Consider the following 14,484-nt stretch of genomic DNA (forward strand, 5'->3'; position numbering starts at 1 on the left):
CTGAGAAAAATCTTGACAATGTACAGATGAGTGAACATAGCCTGGCGATCGAAAAATGTAGACACAGGCAGACCCGGCTACCAAGAGAGGACAGGATATGCTCTCACTACAGTCAGGGAGTGGTGGAGACAGAGATGCACTTCCTCACAGCTTGTAGAAAATATCAGGGCATAAGGGAGGATTTCTACCCAAAATTCACAAAAATATGCCCGGAATTCAGAAATTTGAATAACGACCAAAAACTCCCATACCTACTAGGGGAAGAGAGAAATTGTGTAACACTAGCGGCACACTATGTTACAGCTTGCCATAAACAGAGGGACAACCACTAAATATAAGAAAAGAGTATATCTATATATATAAAGCGACTCTTCTGCCTGTCCCGATGTCTGTCCCGATGTCTGTCTGTCCCGATGTCTGTCTGTCTGCCCGTGTTCTATACGTTTGAAAGTTACAGAGCGTACCGACGCGTGCGTCGCCTCAAAAGAAAGCTTGCGATTCCGGACCGGTCATAGGTGTATTTATGTTTCGGCCGGACAAAAATCACGCCCGCGGTATCCAAAAAACGTTCAGCGTTCCGCTCATTAGCATCTCATTAGCCACCGTATGATGTCAAGGTCGACCAATCGTCCGGCGGATTCCTGGCGCATGCCATCCGACAGTTGAGTGTCGAGTGACTCGACGATTGACCAATCTCGACGACCTGACCGGTCGACCAATCGGTGCGTGTGTGGGCGGGCCTTATCCTTCTGAACCGAGGTGAGTGGCCGCCATCTTGCTTCCATTCTTTTTCCTGCTTTCTGCGTCTTTCTTTTAAAATATACATTTCCAGCAAAATAAAATTGAATTTATTAAATTGTTTTTAAAAAAACTTCATTCATTTGTAAATATTTTTTCTAAACTGAACAATCTTTTTCCTACCTTTTCCTGTTTTTTTATTAGGCCTGAAAGCCTGGGACTTTCTTGCCCAGCCAGGCCCGAGCTAGGGCTTCTGCTAAGCTGCTAAGCTCCTCACACCCCCCCCGTCCCCGTCACGTTACCCGGGGCAACGGCGTCAGCCACGAGGGTCAGGGTGCGCGCGCAGCAGGAGCAGGTGAGACGCGGCGTCGGATCTCGGCCTTGGTGAGCGGGAAGGGTTACCCCGGCAACCGGCAAACTTCAAGCCGGCTTGGCCGGGGGTGAGGGGGGTGGGGCTCGGAGTGCGGGAGGACGGGGCTCTCAGCCGCAATCGGCGATCTGAGGGGCGGGGCTCCGGAGAGCGGGAGGGCGAGGCTCCGGAGAATGGGACACCGCTGCTCGGGAGGGCGGGGCGCGGGACATCGGGGGGCGGGATCTCGGCCTTGGTGAGCGGGAAGGGTTACCCCGGCAACCGGCAAACTTCAAGCCGGCTCGGCCGGGGGGGGGGCGGGGCTCTCTGCCGCAATCGGCGATCTGGAGGGCGGGGCTCCGGAGAGCGGGAGGGCGGGGCTCCGGAGAGTGGGACGCCGCTGCTCGGGAGGGCGGGGGTCGGGACATCGGGAGATCGGGGGGCGGGAGGCGGGACATCGGGAGATCGGGGGGCGGGAGATCGGGGGGCGGGACATCGGGAGATCGCGGGGCGGGACATCGGGAGATCACGGGCCCGGACTACAGATTGGGGGGGTCGGGGCTCGGGAGAGCCACCCTCAGGGGGTCGTGGCTCTGGAGATCGGGTGGGCGGGGCTCGGGAGGGCAGGGCTCGGGGGCGGGGCTCTGGAGATCGGGGGGGCGGGGCTCGGGAGATCGGGGCTCCGGGGGGGCAGGGCTCGGGACATCGGGGGGGGGCCGTGCTCCTGAGATGGGGGGGCGGGGCTCGGGAAATCGGGGGGCGGGGCTCGGGATATCGGGGGGGCGGGACTCGGGATATCGGGGGGGTGGGGCTCGGGAGATCGGGGGGGCGGGGCTCGGGTGATTGGGGGGGCGGGGGCTCAGGGACTCTCCCCCTTCCCTCCACCTCCCCTCCCCCTCCCCTCCCTCCCCTTCCCCCTCCTCCCCCCTCCCCCCCTCCCTCCCCTTCCCCCTCCTCCCCCTCCCCTCCCCCTCGCTCCCCACCCCCCCTCCCTCTCCCTCCCCTCCCCCTCCTCCCCTCCCTCCCCCTCCCCTCCCCCCCCTCCCTCCCCCTCCCCTCTCCCTTCAACCCCTCCCCTCCCCCCCACTCCCCCTCCCCCCTTCCCCCCCTCCCCTTCCTCCCCCCCCTCCCCTTCCTCTCCTCCCCCACAATCTCTCTCTCTCTCACTCCCAATCTCTCTCTCTCTCACAATCCCAATCTCTCTCTCTCACACTCCCAATCTCTCTCTCTCTCTCACTCCCAATCTCTCTCTCTCTCTCACTCCCAATCTCTCACTCTCTCCCACTCCCAATCTCTCTTTCTCTCTCACTCCCAATCTCTCTCTCTCTCACACTCCCAATCTCTCTCTCTCTCTATCTCACACTCCCAATCTCTCTCTCGCACTCCCAATCTCTCTCTCTCTCACACTCCCAATCTCTCTCTCTCACACTCCCAATCTCTCTCTCTCTCACACTCCCAATCTCTCTCTCTCTCTCACTTCCAATCTCTCTCTCTCTCACACTCCCAATCTCTCTCTCTCTCTCACTCCAATCTCTCTCTCTCACACTCCCAATCTCTCTCTCTCTCACACTCCCAATCTCTCTCTCTCTCTCACTCCCAATCTCTCTCTCTCTCTCACACTCCCAATCTCTCTCTCTCAGACTCCCAATCTCTCTCTCTCTCACACTCCCAATCTCTCTCTCTCACTCCCAGTCTCTCTCTCACACTCCCAGTCTCTCTCTCTCAGACTCCAAATCTCTCTCACAATCCCAATCTCTCTTTCTCACACTCCCAGTCTCTCTCTCACACTCCCAGTCTCTCTCTCTCACACACACTCCCAATCTCTCTCTCTCACACTCCCAGTCTCTCTTTCTCACACTCCCAATCTCTCTCTCACACTCCCAATCTCTGTCTCTCAGACTCCCAATCTCTCTCTCTCACACTCCCAATCTCTCTCTCTCACACTCCAATCTCTCTCTCTCTCTCACACTCCCAATCTCTCTCTCTCACACTCCCAATCTCTCTCTCTCACACTCCCAGTCTCTCTCTCTCTCACACTCCCAATCTCTCTCTCTCTCTCACACTCCCAATCTCTCTCTCTCTCACACTCCCAAACTCTCTCTCTCTCACACTCCTAATCTCTCTCTCTCACACTCCCAGTCTCTCTCTCTCTCACTCCCAGTCTCTCTCTCACACTCCCAGTCTCTCTCTCTCACACTCCCAATCTTTCTCTCTCACTCTCCCAGTCTCTCTTCTCACACTCCCAATCTCTCTCTCACACTCCCAATCTCTGTCTCTCAGACTCCCAATCTCTCTCCCTCACACTCCCAATCTCTCTCTCTCACACTCCCAATCTCTCTCTCTCTCTCTCACACTCCCAATCTCTCTCTCTCTCACACTCCCAATCTCTCTCTCTCACACTCACAATCTCTCTCTCTCTCTCACACTCCCAATCTCTCTCTCTCACATTCCCAATCTCTCTCTCTTACACTCCCAATCTCTCTCTCTCACACTCCCAATCTCTCTCTCGCTCACTCCCAATCTCTCTCTCTCTCACACTCCCAGTCTCTCTCTCTCACACTCCCAGTCTCTCTCTCTCTCTCACACTCCCAATCTCTCTCTCTCTCACACTCCCAATCTCTCTCTCTCACACTCCCAATCTCTCTCTCTCTCTCACACTCCCAATCTCTCTCTCTCTCACACTCCCAATCTCTCTCTCTCTCACACTCCTAATCTTTCTCTCTCACACTCCCAGTCTCTCTCTCTCTCACTCCCAGTCTCTCTCTCACACTCCCAGTCTCTCTCTCTCACACTCCCAATCTCTCTCTCTCACACTCCCAGTCTCTCTTTCTCACACTCCCAATCTCTCTCTCACACTCCCAATCTCTGTCTCTCAGACTCCCAATCTCTCTCTCTCACACTCCCAATCTCTCTCTCACACTCCCAATCTCTCTCTCTCTCTCTCACACTCCCAATCTCTCTCTCTCACACTCCCAATCTCTCTCTCTCACACTCCCAGTCTCTCTCTCTCTCACACTCCCAATCTCTCTCTCTCACACTCCAATCTCTCTCTCTCTCTCACACTCCCAATCTCTCTCTCTCTCACACTCCCAATCTCTCTCTCTCTCACACTCCTAATCTCTCTCTCTCACACTCCCAGTCTCTCTCTCTCTCACTCCCAGTCTCTCTCTCACACTCCCAGTCTCTCTCTCTCACACTCCCAATCTCTCTCTCTCACACTCCCAGTCTCTCTTTCTCACACTCCCAATCTCTCTCTCACACTCCCAATCTCTTACTCTCAGACTCCCAATCTCTCTCCCTCACACTCCCAATCTCTTTCTCTCACACTCCCAATCTCTATCTCTCTCTCTCACACTCCCAATCTCTCTCTCTCTCACACTCCCAATCTCTCTCCCTCACACTCACAATCTCTCTCTCTCTCTCACACTCCCAATCTCTCTGTCTCTCACACTCCCAATCTCTCGTTCTCTCACACTCCCAATCTCTGTCTCTCACACTTCCAATCTCTCTCTCTCTCACACACCCAATCTCTCTCTCTCTCACACTCCTAATCTCTCTCTCTCTCACACTCCCAGTCTCTCTCTCTCTCACTCCCAGTCTCTCTCTCACACTCCCAGTCTCTCTCTCTCACACTCCCAATCTCTCTCTCTCACACTCCCAGTCTCTCTTTCTCACACGCCCAATCTCTCTCTCACACTCCCAATCTCTGTCTCTCAGACTCCCAATCTCTCTCTCTCACACTCCCAATCTCTCTCTCTCACACTCCCAATCTCTCTCTCTCTCTCTCACACTCCCAATCTCTCTCTCTCTCAAACTCCCAATCTCTCTCTCTCACACTCCCAATCTCTCTCTCTCTCTCTCACACTCCCAATCTCTCTCTCACTCCCACAGTCCCAGTCTCTCTCTCTCTCTCTCACTCCCAATCTCTCTCTCTCTCACAATCCCAATCTCTCTCTCTCACACTCACAAGCTCTCTCTCTCTCTCACACTCCCAATCTCTCTCTCTCTCACACTCCCAATCTCTCTCTCTCTCTCTCTCTCCCACTCTCTCTCTCACACTCCCAGTCTCTCTCTCTCACACTCCCAATCTCTCTCTCTCACACTCCCAATCTCTCTCTCTCTCTCTCACACTCTCCCACTCTCTCTCTCTCTCTCTCACACTCCCAATCTCTCTCTCTCACACTCCCAATCTCTCTCTCTTACACTCCCAAACTCTCTCTCTCACACACCCAATCTCTCTCTCTCTCACACTCCCAATCTCTCTCTCTCTCTCTCACACTCTCCAACTCTCTCTCTCTCTCTCTCACACTTCCAATCTCTCTCTCTCACACTCCCAATCTCTCTCTCTTACACTCCCAAACTCGCTCTCTCACACTCCCAGTCTCTCTCTCTCACACTCCCAGTCTCTCTCTGTCTCTCACACTCCCAATCTCTCTCTCTCTCACACTCCCAATCTCTCTCTCTCACACTCACAATCTCTCTCTCTCTCTCACACTCCCAATCTCTCTCTCTGTCACACTCCCAATCTCTCTCTCTCTCACACACCCAATCTCTCTCTCTCTCACACTCCTAATCTCTCTCTCTCTCACACTCCCAGTCTCTCTCTCTCTCACTCCCAGTTTCTCTCTCACACTCCCAGTCTCTGTCTCTCAGACTCCCAATCTCTCTCTCTCACACTCCCAATCTCTCTCTCTCTCACACTCCCAATCTCTCTCTCTCACACTCCCAATCTCTCTCTCTCTCTCACACTCCCAATCTCGCTGTCTCTCACACTCCCAATCTCTCGTTCTCTCACACTCCCAATCTCTGTCTCTCACACTTCCAATCTCTCTCTCTCTCACACTCCCAATCTCTCTCTCTCTCACACTCCTAATCTCTCTCTCTCTCACACTCCCAGTCTCTCTCTCTCTCACTCCCAGTCTCTCTCTCACATTCCCAGTCTCTCTCTCTCACACTCCCAACCTCTCTCTCTCACACTCCCAGTCTCTCTTTCTCACACGCCCAATCTCTCTCTCACACTCCCAATCTCTGTCTCTCAGACTCCCAATCTCTCTCTCTCACACTCCCAATCTCTCTCTCTCACACTCCCAATCTCTCTCTCTCTCTCACACTCCCAATCTCTCTCTCTCTCAAACTCCCAATCTCTCTCTCTCACACTCCCAATCTCTCTCTCTCTCTCTCACGCTCCCACTCTCTCTCTCTCTCACACTCTCCCACTCTCTCTCTCTCTCACACTCCCAATCTCTTTCTCACTCCACAGTCCCAGTCTCTCTCTCTCTCTTTCACTCCCAATCTCTCTCTCTCTCACACTCCCAATCTCTCTCTCTCACACTCACAATCTCTCTCTCTCTCTCACACTCCCAATCTCTCTCTCGCAAACCCAATCTCTCTCTCTCTCACACTCCCAATCTCTCTCTCTCACACTCCCAATCTCTCTCTCTCTCACACTCCCAATCTCTCTCTCTCTCTCACACTCCCAATCTCTCTCTCTCACACTCCCAATCTCTCTCTCTCTCACACTCCCAATCTCTCTCTCTCTCTCACTCCCAATCTCTCTCTCTCACACTCCCAGTCTCTCTCTCTCACACTCCCAGTCTCTCTCTGTCTCTCACACTCCCAATCTCTCTCTCTCTCACACTCCCAATCTCTCTCTCTCACACTCACAATCTCTCTCTCTCTCTCACACTCCCAATCTCTCTCTCTGTCACACTCCCAATCTCTCTCTCTCACACACCCAATCTCTCTCTCTCTCACACTCCTAATCTCTCTCTCTCTCACACTCCCAGTCTCTCTCTCTCTCACTCCCAGTTTCTCTCTCACACTCCCAGTCTCTGTCGCTCAGACTCCCAATCTCTCTCTCTCACACTCCCAATCTCTCTCTCTCTCACACTCCCAATCTCTCTCTCTCACACTCACAATCTCTCTCTCTCTCTCACACTCCCAATGTCGCTGTCTCTCACACTCCCAATCTCTCGTTCTCTCACACTCCCAATCTCTGTCTCTCACACTTCCAATCTCTCTCTCTCTCACACTCCCAATCTCTCTCTCTCTCACACTCCTAATCTCTCTCTCTCTCACACTCCCAGTCTCTCTCTCTCTCACTCCCAGTCTCTCTCTCACATTCCCAGTCTCTCTCTCTCACACTCCCAACCTCTCTCTCTCACACTCCCAGTCTCTCTTTCTCACACGCCCAATCTCTCTCTCACACTCCCAATCTCTGTCTCTCAGACTCCCAATCTCTCTCTCTCACACTCCCAATCTCTCTCTCTCACACTCCCAATCTCTCTCTCTCTCTCTCACACTCCCAATCTCTCTCTCTCTCAAACTCCCAATCTCTCTCTCTCACACTCCCAATCTCTCTCTCTCTCTCACGCTCCCACTCTCTCTCTCTCTCACACTCTCCCTCTCTCTCTCTCTCTCACACTCCCAATCTCTTTCTCACTCCCACAGTCCCAGTCTCTCTCTCTCTCTTTCACTCCCAATCTCTCTCTCTCACACTCCCAATCTCTCTCTCTCACACTCACAATCTCTCTCTCTCTCTCACACTCCCAATCTCTCTCTCGCACTCCCAATCTCTCTCTCTCACACTCCCAATCTCTCTCTCTCACACTCCCAATCTCTCTCTCTCTCACACTCCCAATCTCTCTCTCTCTCTCACACTCCCAATCTCTCTCTCTCACACTCCCAATCTCTCTCTCTCTCACACTCCCAATCTCTCTCTCTCTCTCACTCCCAATCTCTCTCTCTCACACTCCCAATCTCTCTCTCTCTCACACTCCCAATCTCTCTCTCTCTCTCACTCCCAATCTCTCTCTCTCTCACACTCCCAATCTCTCTCTCTCAGACTCCCAATCTCTCTCTCTCTCACACTCCCAATCTCTCTCTCTCTCACTCCCAGTCTCTCTCTCACACTCCCAGCCTCTCTCTCTCACACTCCAAATCTCTCTCACAATCCCAATCTCTCTTTCTCACACTCCCAATCTCTCGCTCACACTCCCAATCTCTCTCTCTCACATTCCCAATCTCTCTCTCTTACACTCCCAATCTCTCTCTCTCACACTCCCAATCTCTCTCTCTCTCACACTCCCAATCTCTCTCTCGCTCACTCCCAATCTCTCTCTCTCACACTCCCAGTCTCTCTCTCTCACACTCCCAGTCTCTCTCTCTCTCTCACACTCCCAATCTCTCTCTCTCTCACACTCCCAATCTCTCTCTCTCAAACTCCCAATCTCTCTCTCTCTCTCACACTCCCAATCTCTCTCTCTCACACTCCCAATCTCTCTCTCTCTCACACTCCTAATCTCTCTCTCTCACACTCCCAGTCTCTCTCTCTCTCACTCCCAGTCTCTCTCTCACACTCCCAGTCTCTCTCTCTCACACTCCCAATCTCTCTCTCTCACACTCCCAGTCTCTCTTTCTCACACTCCCAATCTCTCTCTCACACTCCCAATCTCTGTCTCTCAGACTCCCAATCTCTCTCTCTCACACTCCCAATCTCTCTCTCACACTCCCAATCTCTCTCTCTCTCTCTCACACTCCCAATCTCTCTCTCTCTCACACTCCCAATCTCTCTCTCTCACACTCCCAGTCTCCCTCTCTCTCTCACACTCCCAATCTCTCTCTCTCACACTCCCAATCTCTCTCTCTCTCTCACACTCCCAATCTCTCTCTCTCTCACACTCCCAATCTCTCTCTCTCTCACACTCCTAATCTCTCTCTCTCACACTCCCAGTCTCTCTCTCTCTCACTCCCAGTCTCTCTCTCACACTACCAGTCTCTCTCTCTCACACTCCCAATCTCTCTCTCTCACACTCCCAGTCTCTCTTTCTCACACTCCCAATCTCTCTCTCACACACCCAATCTCTGTCTCTCAGACTCCCAATCTCTCTCCCTCACACTCCCAATCTCTCTCTCTCACACTCCCAATCTCTCTCTCTCTCTCTCACACTCCCAATCTCTCTCTCTCTCACACTCCCAATCTCTCTCTCTCACACTCACAATCTCTCTCTCTCTCTCACACTCCCAATCTCTCTCTCTCACATTCCCAATCTCTCTCTCTTACACTCCCAATCTCTCTCTCTCACACTCCCAATCTCTCTCTCTCTCACACTCCCAATCTCTCTCTCTCTCACACTCCCAATCTCTCTCTCTCTCACACTCCTAATCTCTCTCTCTCACACTCCCAGTCTCTCTCTCTCTCACTCCCAGTCTCTCTCTCACACTCCCAGTCTCTCTCTCTCACACTCCCAATCTCTCTCTCTCACACTCCCAGTCTCTCTTTCTCACACTCCCAATCTCTCTCTCACACTCCCAATCTCTGCCTCTCAGACTCCCAATCTCTCTCCCTCACACTCCCAATCTCTCTCTCTCACACTCCCAATCTCTCTCAGTTCAGTTCAGTTCAGTTCAAATGCTTTATTGGCATGAAAGTTTACAGAGAACCATATTGCCAAAGCTTACATAGCAAAAAGGTACAGTTTTCCAACATTCTGTAGGTGTCAATCGATTTGACATTTGTTGGGTATATACAATATTACTTTTAAACAATATTAATTTAAACAGTCTTTCTACTTCATTTGGTACGTTCAATATTAATTTTAAACAGTCTTACTTTTAAACAGTCCTCAGGTTGTGACATGTTGTTACATATTTAGCCCCAAGGTATGGTCTGTCTCCTTCTCCTAGGACTAATCTCAATTTTGACAGATCATCCAATTCCTTGAAATCTGGGGTTGTTTGGCTTAGCTTGTTGAATAATATGTTTCTTGATGTGTTGAATTTTTCGCATTTTAGGAGGAAATGCATTTCTGTTTCAACCTCGCCAGCCAGACATTGATCGCATATTCTATTCTCTCTAGGCTGCCAGGATTTCTTGTATCTGCCTTTTTCAATTTCCAGTTGGTGGTCGCTTAGTCTGTACCTGGTGAGGGTCTGTCTCTGTTTTGTGTCTCTGATGGTCGTGAGGTAGTCTGCCAGTTTATATTCTCTTTTTAGGGCCCGGTAACATTCTAATCTGCTTTGGCTTTCGGTTATTTTGTTCCAATGTTCCAGGTAGGTTTCTTTGCATTTTTTAATGATTTGGTTCACTCGGATTGGTGTTTGGACGGCTGTGTTGGTCTGGGGCTGGTCAGGGTCCGGCTGAGTACTTAGTTTCAGTAGCAGCTGACTCAGGGGACTCTTTTCTGGGTTTAGCTCTTGGGTCTGAAAGGCTTTGAAATGAAGGGTGTCTGGGGAGCTACATTTGAGGTGATTTAGGAAGTTTAGTGCTCGTTTTTGGATGTTTATTATCAGTGGGTATCTGCCTAGTTCGGCTCTGCATGCATTTGTTGGCGTTTTTCTTTGGGTGCGAAGGATGCTTCGGCAGAATTCTGCATGTAGGGCTTCTATTGTGTGTTTTTCCCATTTAGTGTAGCTTTGGTGATTTAGCGGGCCCCATACTTCACTACCGTACAGTGCAATGGGCAGGATTATGCTGTCAAAAATTTTGAGCCAGATTTTGATTGGGATTTGGCTGTTGTAGAATTTTCTTTTTATTGCATATAGGGCTCTTCGGGCTTTTTCTTTTAGTGCATTCACTGCTATGCTGAAGCTCCCTGATGCTGTAATAGTTAGACCAAGGTAGGTGTAGCTCATAGTGTGTCCTATAGTGGTATCACTGAGGGTAAACTGGTATTTGTTTTCCTGACATCTGGGTCTTTTCTGAAAAATCATGATGTTGGTTTTCTTTAGATTTACTGTTAGAGCCCAATTTTGGCAGTATTTGTCGAGTAGGTCTAGTTGTTGCTGTAATCCCTGTTCTGTGGGAGACAGCAGAACCAGGTCGTCCGCATAGAACAGGGACTTCACTTCTCCATCCAGGAGACGGAGACCTGGTGACTCGCGTTGCTCCAGCATGTCTGCTAATTCATTTATGTATATGTTGAACAGGGTCGGGCTCAAATTGCAGCCCTGCCGGACGCCTCTTCTCTGGGTGAAGAAATCGGTGCGTTTGTCTCCAATTTTGACCCCGCATTTGTTTTTCAGATACATTGATTTAATAAGGTCATAGACTTTGCCCCCTATTCCACACTGAAGAAGTTTATAATAGAGCCCTTCGTGCCATATAGAGTCAAAGGCTTTCTTGAAGTCGATGAAACAGGCGAATATTTTCCCATTTTTTGTTTGGTGTTTATGTTTTTCAATGAGGGTGTGAAGGGTATAGATATGGTCGGCGGTGCGGTGTTTTGGAAGAAAGCCTATTTGGTTTTTTCTGAGGATATTATGTTTGTTAAGAAAATCAAGTAATCTACTATTTAGAATACTGCAGAATAACTTCCCTAGACAACTGTTGACACAGATGCCGCGGTAGTTATTTGGGTCTGATTTGTTTCCGCTTTTATATATGGGGGAGATTAGTCCTTGGCACCAGATATCGGGAAAACAGCCTGAACGTAATATGATGTTGAATAATTTGAGTACCGCACCCTGCATCTCCATATTGCTGAACTTGAGCATTTCATTTTTGATGTTGTCTGGGCCACAGGCTTTCTTTAGGTGGAGAGATTTTGTTTTTGTGGCCATTTCTTTCCATGTGATTGGGGAGTCTAGAGGGTTTTGGTTGTCTTTGATTGTTGCTTCTAATGTGTGGAGTTTTTCTGTGACCTGATGTTGACTTGGGTTTGTTTCGTTTATTGGGATGTCTTTGTAGAGGTTTTCAAAATGTGTTCTCCAGATGTCGCCATCTTGGATTGGTAATGCTTGCAATTGTGTTGTACTCAGGTTATTCCACATTTCCCAGAATTGTTTTGGGTTGGTGGAGTTTTCAATTTCTTCTAGTATTTTGTGGGTATAGTTTTGTGTTTTGTTCCTAATGGTGTGTTTATATCTTTTGAGGGTTTCATTGTATCTAGTACGTAGGTCCGGATTGTTTGGTTGGCGATGCTTTTGGTTTGATATTTTTCTCAGGTCTTTTCTGGCATTTTTGCATTCGTGGTCAAACCATTTCTTATTTTTATTTTGTCTTTTGTGACTCTTCCTCTTCTGTTTCACGAGGTCGGCTTTTACAGCTGCCTCATGAAAGATCATATTTATATCCTCTATGGCCATGTTTACCCCATCTCTGGTGATCTCATATAGATTTTCTTTAAATTTTGAAATTTTACTTGTGAGATCAGGTGAATTTAGTGCTGTGATGAATTTATCTCCACTGTCTGGGGCCCATCTGTATGTCTGGTTTATTTTATGTAGCTTACTGGGTTCCTTTTTTGTGTCTGTAGTTTGGGCAGAAAGTTTAAGGTACACATTTATTTGGTTATGGTCTGAGAGGGGGGATTGCTGCCTGACAGTGAATGCGTTGATATCGCAGGGGTCCAGGTCAGTGATTGTATAATCCACCACACTAGACCCAAGAGTTGAGGAATATGTGAGTCTCCCTAAGGAGTCCCCTCTGAACCTACCGTTAACTATGTACAGGCCTAAGGCTCGGCAGAGTTGCACTACCTCCCTACCGCTTTTATTTATTTCACAATCGAGGTTGTTTCGGTTTGCGATGGCTGGTGTGACATATAGAGGGGTCTGGCCAAACACATGGTTGTTGCCCTGTGGGTCTATGAAGTCAGGTTCACATCCTGTCCTTGCATTTAGGTCCCCACATAGTAGCACCTTTCCTTGGGCCTGGAAATGGCTGATTTCCATGTGGAGAGTGTCAAATATCTCCTCTTCAAAATATGGCGATTCTATTGGAGGTATGTAGATCGCACATAAGTAAACATCGTTTTTTGCTATTCCTATATTTTTATCTAATTTTAGCCATACGTGTGATTTTCCCTGTTTTATCGGTGAGATGTGTTTGTTCAGTTCTCCTTTATACCACACCAGGATTCCCCCGGAGGTTCTGCCCTTGCGTGTCTTACTGTTCTTTACTGAAGGCACAATAATTTCATGGTACATTGGGGGACAGTGGGTCGGCATGTCCTTTTGGCACCATGTTTCTGTTAACACAATTATATCAATGTCTTTTATAGCTTTTAGGAATTCAGGGTCTGTACTCTTCATCCCAAAAGTTGAGGAGCGGAGGCCCTGGATATTCCAGCAGCTTATGTGGAAAGAACGCATTTATATAGTTCAATAAAACGAAATAAAATGGACCTATTTTGTGGGATGAGTGTGGAAACACTATTTTCTATACTGCTAAATGATGATTTAGTATAAATTTCATGAGGCATGCACATATATCTATCTAATAGTAGTAATAATACTGATAAGATAACAATAATGATAATGATAAATAACAATATTAATAATTTCTCCGGCTTTCTATCAGGCTGTTCAGCATCGTCATGATCTTTCTCAGTTCTTGGTCTACAGTCTGTGGTCTAGAGGGGGGTCTTGGGTCAGGTATAAAAGCACGGTTCTGTTGTTGGTTTTGTAAAGGGGGGTGGGGGACATTGGTGGTCCTGTTTGGGTTACGGCTCCCAATGGTAGAGGGGGTGGGAGGGCTGCGTCTTTTGGCAGTGTTTATGAGGTTTTTTGCAAAGACCCACATCCGCTGTTTGAGTAGATGTATTTCGTCATAGAGGTCCCTTGTGTTGATGTTTGGATGATGGGCCAGGTAGACGTTGGGGAAGACAGAACATCTCGTGTCGATCTCCCTGTTGGTGTTGTGGATTATATAGGCTGGGGTGTCCTTTCTGGGCAGTAGTGTGGAGATCACGATCCGCGCCTCGGGGAATTCCTTGCTGGCCTTTTCCGCCATCCTGCTCACCGCCCTAGCAGTGCCTTCCCGTAGGGTGCGTAGGTCGTTTGTGCCTGTGTGGATCACAAGCCATTTGGGGCTTCCAAGGGATTCTTTGTTCAGGATCTTCATTGCATGTTCTGTGTTGCTGCACCATTTTTTCAGGACTTGATGACCTGGGAACAGCCTCTGGGGGTCCAGAAACTTTCCGTTGGAGTCGGTCAGCAGGACCGCCTGAGGGGCTGGTTTTTCAGACTGGGTAGCAGTAGTCTGGGCAGGACTCGACTGATGGCTGGTTGTTGGCTGGGTTTCTGGGATATGTTGTGTGGCAGGAGCGGGGTTTGAGGCTTTCGGTGTGTCCTCGTGTGGGGGGGCATCTGACGGGTTCTGCGTCCCTGTGTGTGAGGACTGGGTAGCGGTAGTCTGGGCAGGACTCGACTGAGGGCTGGTTGTTGGCTGGGTTTCTGTGGTGAGCTGTGTGGCAGGAGCGGGGTTTGTGGCTTTCGGTGTGTCCTCGTGTGGGGTGGCATCCGACGGGTTCTGTGTCCTTGTGTGTGTTGTTTTTTGGACCTTAAGAGGTTTGTGTTGCCTGCTGAGCCTTTCTACGGCCTCCGTCATTTTGTTTAGTTGGGTATGGAGTTCTTTGATCTTATTTATTTGTTCCTCAACGGTCTTTCTCAGATTG

Source organism: Somniosus microcephalus, unplaced genomic scaffold (genome assembly GCF_052327205.1).
Source record: "Somniosus microcephalus isolate GS21.2 unplaced genomic scaffold, FLI_Smic_1.0 unresolved_chr9, whole genome shotgun sequence".
Lineage (NCBI taxonomy): Eukaryota > Metazoa > Chordata > Chondrichthyes > Squaliformes > Somniosidae > Somniosus > Somniosus microcephalus.